The sequence below is a fragment of the Pteronotus mesoamericanus genome, unplaced genomic scaffold (assembly GCF_021234165.1).
Source record: "Pteronotus mesoamericanus isolate MK-2021 breed Mesoamerican mustached bat unplaced genomic scaffold, CSHL_Meso_final contig_347, whole genome shotgun sequence".
Taxonomy (NCBI): domain Eukaryota; kingdom Metazoa; phylum Chordata; class Mammalia; order Chiroptera; family Mormoopidae; genus Pteronotus; species Pteronotus mesoamericanus.
Window position 1 is genome coordinate 7,859,701 of NW_026555137.1, and position 6,686 is coordinate 7,866,386.

A 6,686-nucleotide genomic window follows, 5' to 3' on the forward strand; every position below is an offset into this window, starting at 1 on the left:
GAATGCACAAATTGAGGATTTTGAGGAACACTTCGTTCAGCAGCTATTTATTGAATAACTATAATCGCGTTCAGAGAGGGGGGCACAGTGTTCCGTGTGACTTGCGCTGAATGATAATACTGGGACCCAGCTGTCCCCCCGGGGCTGGCTGGTTTCCTAGCCAGCGGCCATTTGCTCGCGCTCTCTCCCTCCCGAACCACTCCTCCTCTGCCCCGTCAGACGACATCTACGGCAAGCCCGCCATGTCCCAGTCGCACAGGCTCGCGAGACCATGCAACCTGCACCATTAGAGCAGGCTGGCACCCACTTATCACAAGAAGAAATCCCTTCATCGGGGGCTAGACATCAACTGGACGGAGCCAGAACAATGTAAGCAGGAAGCAAGAGGCAGGAGGGTGCATTGTCAGGTACGTCCCTGCCCCGAAAAGAGGGGACACACAGCTGCCCGAGGCCTGTCCTAAGGCTCCCAAGTGTCCTTAGAATCCAGCGGCTGGGAATTTCTGATTCTAGTAGTCAGAGAACTGTGATGTTCTATTCCACATCATATGTGCCCCCTGGTCTTCCAAAGCTAGAAATATATTCTCTCTCCTCTGAGCTTGGTAAAATTTTATCTATAACCTTCTTAGAGAAGTTAATAGTATTTACCTTACAGGATACCTGTGCATGCCTCTCGTCTCCCTGCTAAATGTAAACTCCTCAAGGGCAGGACCAAAGTCTGATACATCTTTTATTCGCCAACACTCTTTAACAGAATGCGTTATGAATATTCTATATCATTTGGTCAAACAAACGACTTCAATGAACTCAGCCACTAGAGAATAAAATACTCATAGTATCAGGTAATATTTATTGTCACAGTAACTAAAGACAAAAATACACAAATACTAATTGAGAAAACTAAAAAGCAAGCCTAACATATGGGAAAAGTACCATCTGGGTAGTCTAAAATCACCTGCCAATTAATAAATAATAGGATGATCTGAGGGAATTCTGACCACAGCTTTTTCAAGGGGCAATTACATTTCAAAATGCCATTTAAAAAAGGTTATTGTGAAAAGTAACCTTCTTCAAATTCCTCAAAGTATTTGAATATATTTTATTGGACACAATTAAAGGTGACAGTTATGTACGCTGAGTTATAGTACCATTTTTATCTTCCATAACGTAATAAAATGCATCACTGAAGTATTTTCCTCATAAACAAATGCAAATTCTGCAATGGCAGATGATTTCTAGGAACAAATCCATTCGCCTGTCCCTGTTAGTACTCTCGGTGTTACTACTACTGAGTTAGTACTCAATGTGCCACTACATAGTCCAAAATGGTGGAAACGAGAAGGATTTTGGTTAGCTGTAGTAGGTTCTAACTCCTAAGCAGATAGCTTTAAGATGTATCTGTTTTTCTCGTGGCCCTGATACTATACTCCCACCTACAGAAAGAAACGTAAATTCCTTAAGACTGTCAGTTACCCTGGTTCTAGTGCTCAGGATACAGATGGTAAGCTGCCAGTGCTAGTAACATTTTAACTAACTTGGTTAAGTCTAAAGAGAAGTGTCTATTCCCAATCCTCAGGTGACAGGGACTAAGTGTTGGGATCCAGCTGACATCCTAGGATGACTCACAGCATCAAGGCAGTTTACCACATGTCCACGTCCTCTCTAGGAAGCTACCACTGTTTCCTCTTCTCACTTGGGAATGGAGCGTTACTGTCATTTTTTTTTTTTTTTTAAGACTCAGACATTTGGGAAGCAGTGAATACTGGACAAATTATGTGGACAGGTGACATCCAGATATGTGAGAAGTCACTGAGTTTGTTATCCCTTACCATGAGATTTGTTTTTCACCCACTTGAATGCAAATGATGGCCGTCGCAATACGGCTACACAAATTTGGGGGCCTGGGCACAAAATGCCCCAAAAGCTGCAGGGAGCTTCCGGGAACGGCCTGCCAACTGCGCGCCCGAGAGCAGCACTTAGGGAAGGCAGTAAAGCACTTCTTCAAACAGTGTGGGAGGTGGGCGAGAACTTCAGCAGAACATCTTGGAATGTACTAATGTGGAATGTGGCTACATCTTTTGAGGAAAGGATTTAGCCAACCACAGGTCAAAAAAACGCAGTAATTATAAACAATGACAAATCTCTGGGAACAACAGTCACAGCCGCAAATTACAGTTCTCTCTTCAAAGGGCTTCATTTTAAGCTTCAGATCCCTAAATAATTGCCATGATTAGCATAATCTTTGAATATAAAGAACAAGCTTTCCTCCACTCCCTTCAACGTGTGATAGAAACCATTATTTTAAAACACATATATTTGGTTTTTTACAAGTATTTATGTGCCATTTTTAAAAGTTCGTATGAATCTTTTCAGTGAAATCCCTATAGAAGCTTCTTGGACTGAGCCACTTGGAAATGCCTGGGAGATTTGGGGAACACGGTTAAGAGGTGGTTGCTGTTGTTACGTACAAAGAGAACGGCTGCACTTTTAATATCACACTCTGTATTTTTCTTCCTTGGTCAGAAATGAACAAGTCCCTGTAATGATGTTATGAGGGAAACACGGTGCTTTACACAAAGTCCAACTTGTAGGGGGAAAAAAATGCATTCGCCTTGTGTTTATGGCCAGGGCCATGGGTCAGAATGAAAACCATGTCCTGTGTGAACTGAAATAATCAAGAGGTTTCATTGGTAGTGCATTTTTATGTTTTCTGGAAGTCTGTTTTAAGACAAAGAACATGTTTATTAATAGTTCAGTCTTTTCACCAGACTCACTAGTGGCCTAAAGACAATGATGAGATTTGAGTCTGCGTGTGTATATCAAAGGTACATGGGATTTGCCTTCTCTATGTCCACGCTAATATGTCTTCCCTGAATAAGCAACAAGTTGGTGGTAGCTATTACTCCTAGTGGCTTCCAGATGTTAACCATGTGACTGAACAGAACTATTCTCTGACGAGAGTGGCAAGAGAGAGAAATTGTTAGTGTATTCAATGATTTTAATAACCATGAAACACGCTTTTTCGTCTACTGAGTCCACCTGCACAATGTAAAAAGTCCACATAAATAGAGTATTTTTATGGGGAAGAGGAAGATTTAAATCTATAGAGCGTATGTGAATCTACTCTTTAATAAAAAAGAAATAACTAACGTACTAAAGCTGATTACTATTTATCTTTGAATGCTTTAATTTTTTAGATTTTAAATTTTATGTCTATGCTGGATAGAAAAGGATATACATTTTCAGAGTCTATGTTAAGATATTACAAGGCCTTTTGATGTTTTACATAGTTTAGGTAAAAACTGCCATTAACATGTTTTCAGCCTAAGTTGAATATTGATGCATTTTACATTTTTTCCTTAAGAAAAATAAATAATTCATACTTTTGCAAGTAAAATATGTACTTTTTCTGGCTTTCTTGAAATTGTATTTCAAGTGCCAACAGACTTCATGGGTGGCATTCTCACTGAGAAGCAAGACATGAACCAATATTTTTATTACAGTCAACCCACGTGTCTTCATAAACAAAATATTGTTAATGTTTTTCCATTTAGACTTCAATGTTAGTAAGAAGAATATACAAATTGTTAGAAGAGAGAAATAAATTACACAGATAAATAGCTTTTCAAAGACCATCATTGGTGCAAATTGAAACAAGAAGTTGAGATTGTCAACCATGGTTCCAAAAGCTGATGTTTAGTGTGTTTTTTAAAAATGTAAATTATTCAGTAGATGGCTTGTTCATCTCTTGTACTTTTCCTATTGACACAGCTGTAGTTAGTGACATTTCTGAATGCTCTTTGTCTATTATGCATTCTATAATGACCACAAAAATATAAACTAGTGGCGAACATGGGCAAAAAATTAAGTGAATATTCCCTTTACACACACAGACACCCACAGTCCTCCTTCAAGTACGAGGGTATTTCCAGAGGCCTTAGCACAGCGGCATTCAATTAAAGCTCTTTATTTTTGTCGATTGTTTTTAGGCGCTCAGGATGAGAGTGGGCCATGGGAAAAACAGCAGAGTAAACGGTCAGCTGTGCAAATGATGTGTGCAGTGTGGCTGTACTTGCTGCAGAGCAGGCCGGCACTTGAGCCCCAAACCAGAGAAAGTTTAACATCCCTCGAGCTGAGGCAACGGCTAGGTTTAAGTTTATAATCTCACATAACAATTCCTTTCTAAAGAGCTTATTTCAGTTTTATTAGAATTCAGGACTGTTAAGTTTTTTTCTAGTTATTTTTTCATAAGTGGATAAGGGGGATGTATAAAGAAACTTGCATTGTTAGTTTATAAAAATTTAAAAATTACCTAATGCTGAGACATTCTACCCAATGTGTTTGTATTATTTATGGACATGTGTTTCTCTGTCTCTTTGGATAATGTAACAGATAAAAACCAACCAAGGGAGAGGATATAATCTGATGCTCAAAAATAAGTAAAACAACAAATGTATAACTGTGCGATATCTGCCTAACCTGACTTCATTTAATGTAACCATTTGAAAAATAATTAATATACTATTTTAAATGGCTAATCTTCCAATCTTTTTTTTAAATTCACAAGTATATCCTAAAGGATTTCTAAACCCAGAGTGGAACAACAAACTTAACTCTGACCTCTGACCCTGACATTTCTATATTTAGATAGCAATAGATATTGAAACCCTGCAAAAAGAGATTTTTTTTCTTTGTTGTCTTTATTGTTTACTTGATTCTTTTAGTTTAGACACTGAAGTTACCAAAAAGGAGTGTATCCATAATGGGCATACAGACTGGCTGAAAGCAAAGGAGTAACAACAAAAATTAAAATATATACAAAGAATAAAAGAATGTACTAATAAAAATCTTTTAGGGATAATTTTCCCCCAAGTTCAATAGGGCAAAAGATCCACCATAAAAGAAGCAAACGACCATCCTGAAACTTAATTACATTTCAAAGTAATGCAGTCACATGAAAGGAACAAAACATTTTTGTTCAATAGTTTGCCTACCAGATGGCATTTCTAAATATAGTCATCTAAAACCTTCTGTTTGTTCTATAAATAAAGATGAAAGGAATAGCAACAATAGCTAAGCATTTAAATCACTGGAAATAAAAGAGCACTTTGATTAGGTTTGGAAGAATCTGGCTGATTCTAATAATGATCCCAAATCTGGGAAGGCTCAAGTTCTAGGTGAACTCGGACTCCCCGCCTTCAGGTGCTGCTCACGCTGGTGCTCATTTTGGTGGAGAAAACCAGCACAAGAAACGACACCCAGAGAATCGGCGACAGCTGCCAAAACACGGGAACCCCTAATCAATAGGAATTCTGAAGAGCTACAGTCCAAATCCAGGAAGTTTTGTTCTGTTTTTAAACAAAACATTTGGGACGTGTCTCATCTTATTTTTGTGAGCTCATGTGTAAATGTTGGTAACAATTAAGGACCCAAACTCCGGTGACGGATAGGCCCTACATATCAATCCAGACCCTACAAATGACTGGCAGGATGGCCGGGAGCCAAGTTCTTTACCTCACTGAGCCTCACTTGCAAAAACAGATAATAATAGTACAGAGTTGTATGGGAATTTACTTAAGACAGTACGTGGCACGTAGAAAGTCCAATGACTCAGTTGCTTATTATTATTGTTGTTGTTATTATTAGTGATAATAATAATCACAACTGTTAGAGCATTGCTTCTGATTTTCTGCTGTCTCGGAAGCATGCAGTCACGACAGCAATGTTTTCCAGCAGCAAATAGAGTTCTAAGAGTAGAACTGAGAGCCTTACCTGGTCTATCTCCGCGAGGCCTGTCCTAGGAGGACACTGCACTCTTCTCACCTGGCTCTTGAACGGTCTCGAGATTCACGTGGGGAAGGCAGGTCTAAAGGCAGAAGTATTTGAGAATTGATCATCAGAGCGCAACCTAACCCCAGCTAGTCCTCCTAATGACTTCACTCTCAGTACTCTCAGCAAAGAGGTTTTAGCGAGAGGACGCCAAGCTCCTTTTTGATCTGCTTAACTCGTGGCATGTGGGACCATTCCCAGCCACGGCACTGGGCTGCTCTTGGCAACCGACCCATAGGATAGGCAGTTTAGTCACTTGTGAGTAGGGCGATTACCTTTAACAAGAAAGATAAGTTGGAATTGCTTAAACATGATGCAGACTATAAATGAATGGAAGTCAGGTGTTTAAAGTTCTACCGGGTTGTTTCTGAATTTTACAGGAGGAAAGAGCTACCTACTAGGGCTACAACACTGCATTAAAAGATGTCTGTGGTTAGATCCTTATACAGAAAATAGTTCCATTTTGGGAGGAGAGCGGTTTTTGTTTTTCTTTTTTTAATTATGAAAATATATACTTAATGTAAAATGAGCCATTTGGATCATTTTTAAGTATATAGTTCAGTGATTATGGCCATTAAAGAGTGCCCCCCATTCTTCCCTCCCCTCAGCCCTTGGTAACAGCTTCCCTACTTTCGGTCTTTTATACAAATTTGCCTACGCTAGGTACCTCGTATAAGTGGAATCATACCACATTTGTCCTTTCGCGACTGGCTTCCTTCATGTAGTGTAATGTTTTCAAGGTTCATCTATGTTGTAGCATGTAGAAAAATTTCATTCCTTTTTAAGGCTGAATAATATTCCATCGTATGTCTATAGTACATTGTTTTCCTTTAATCTGGGGAGGAACATTTGGATTGGCT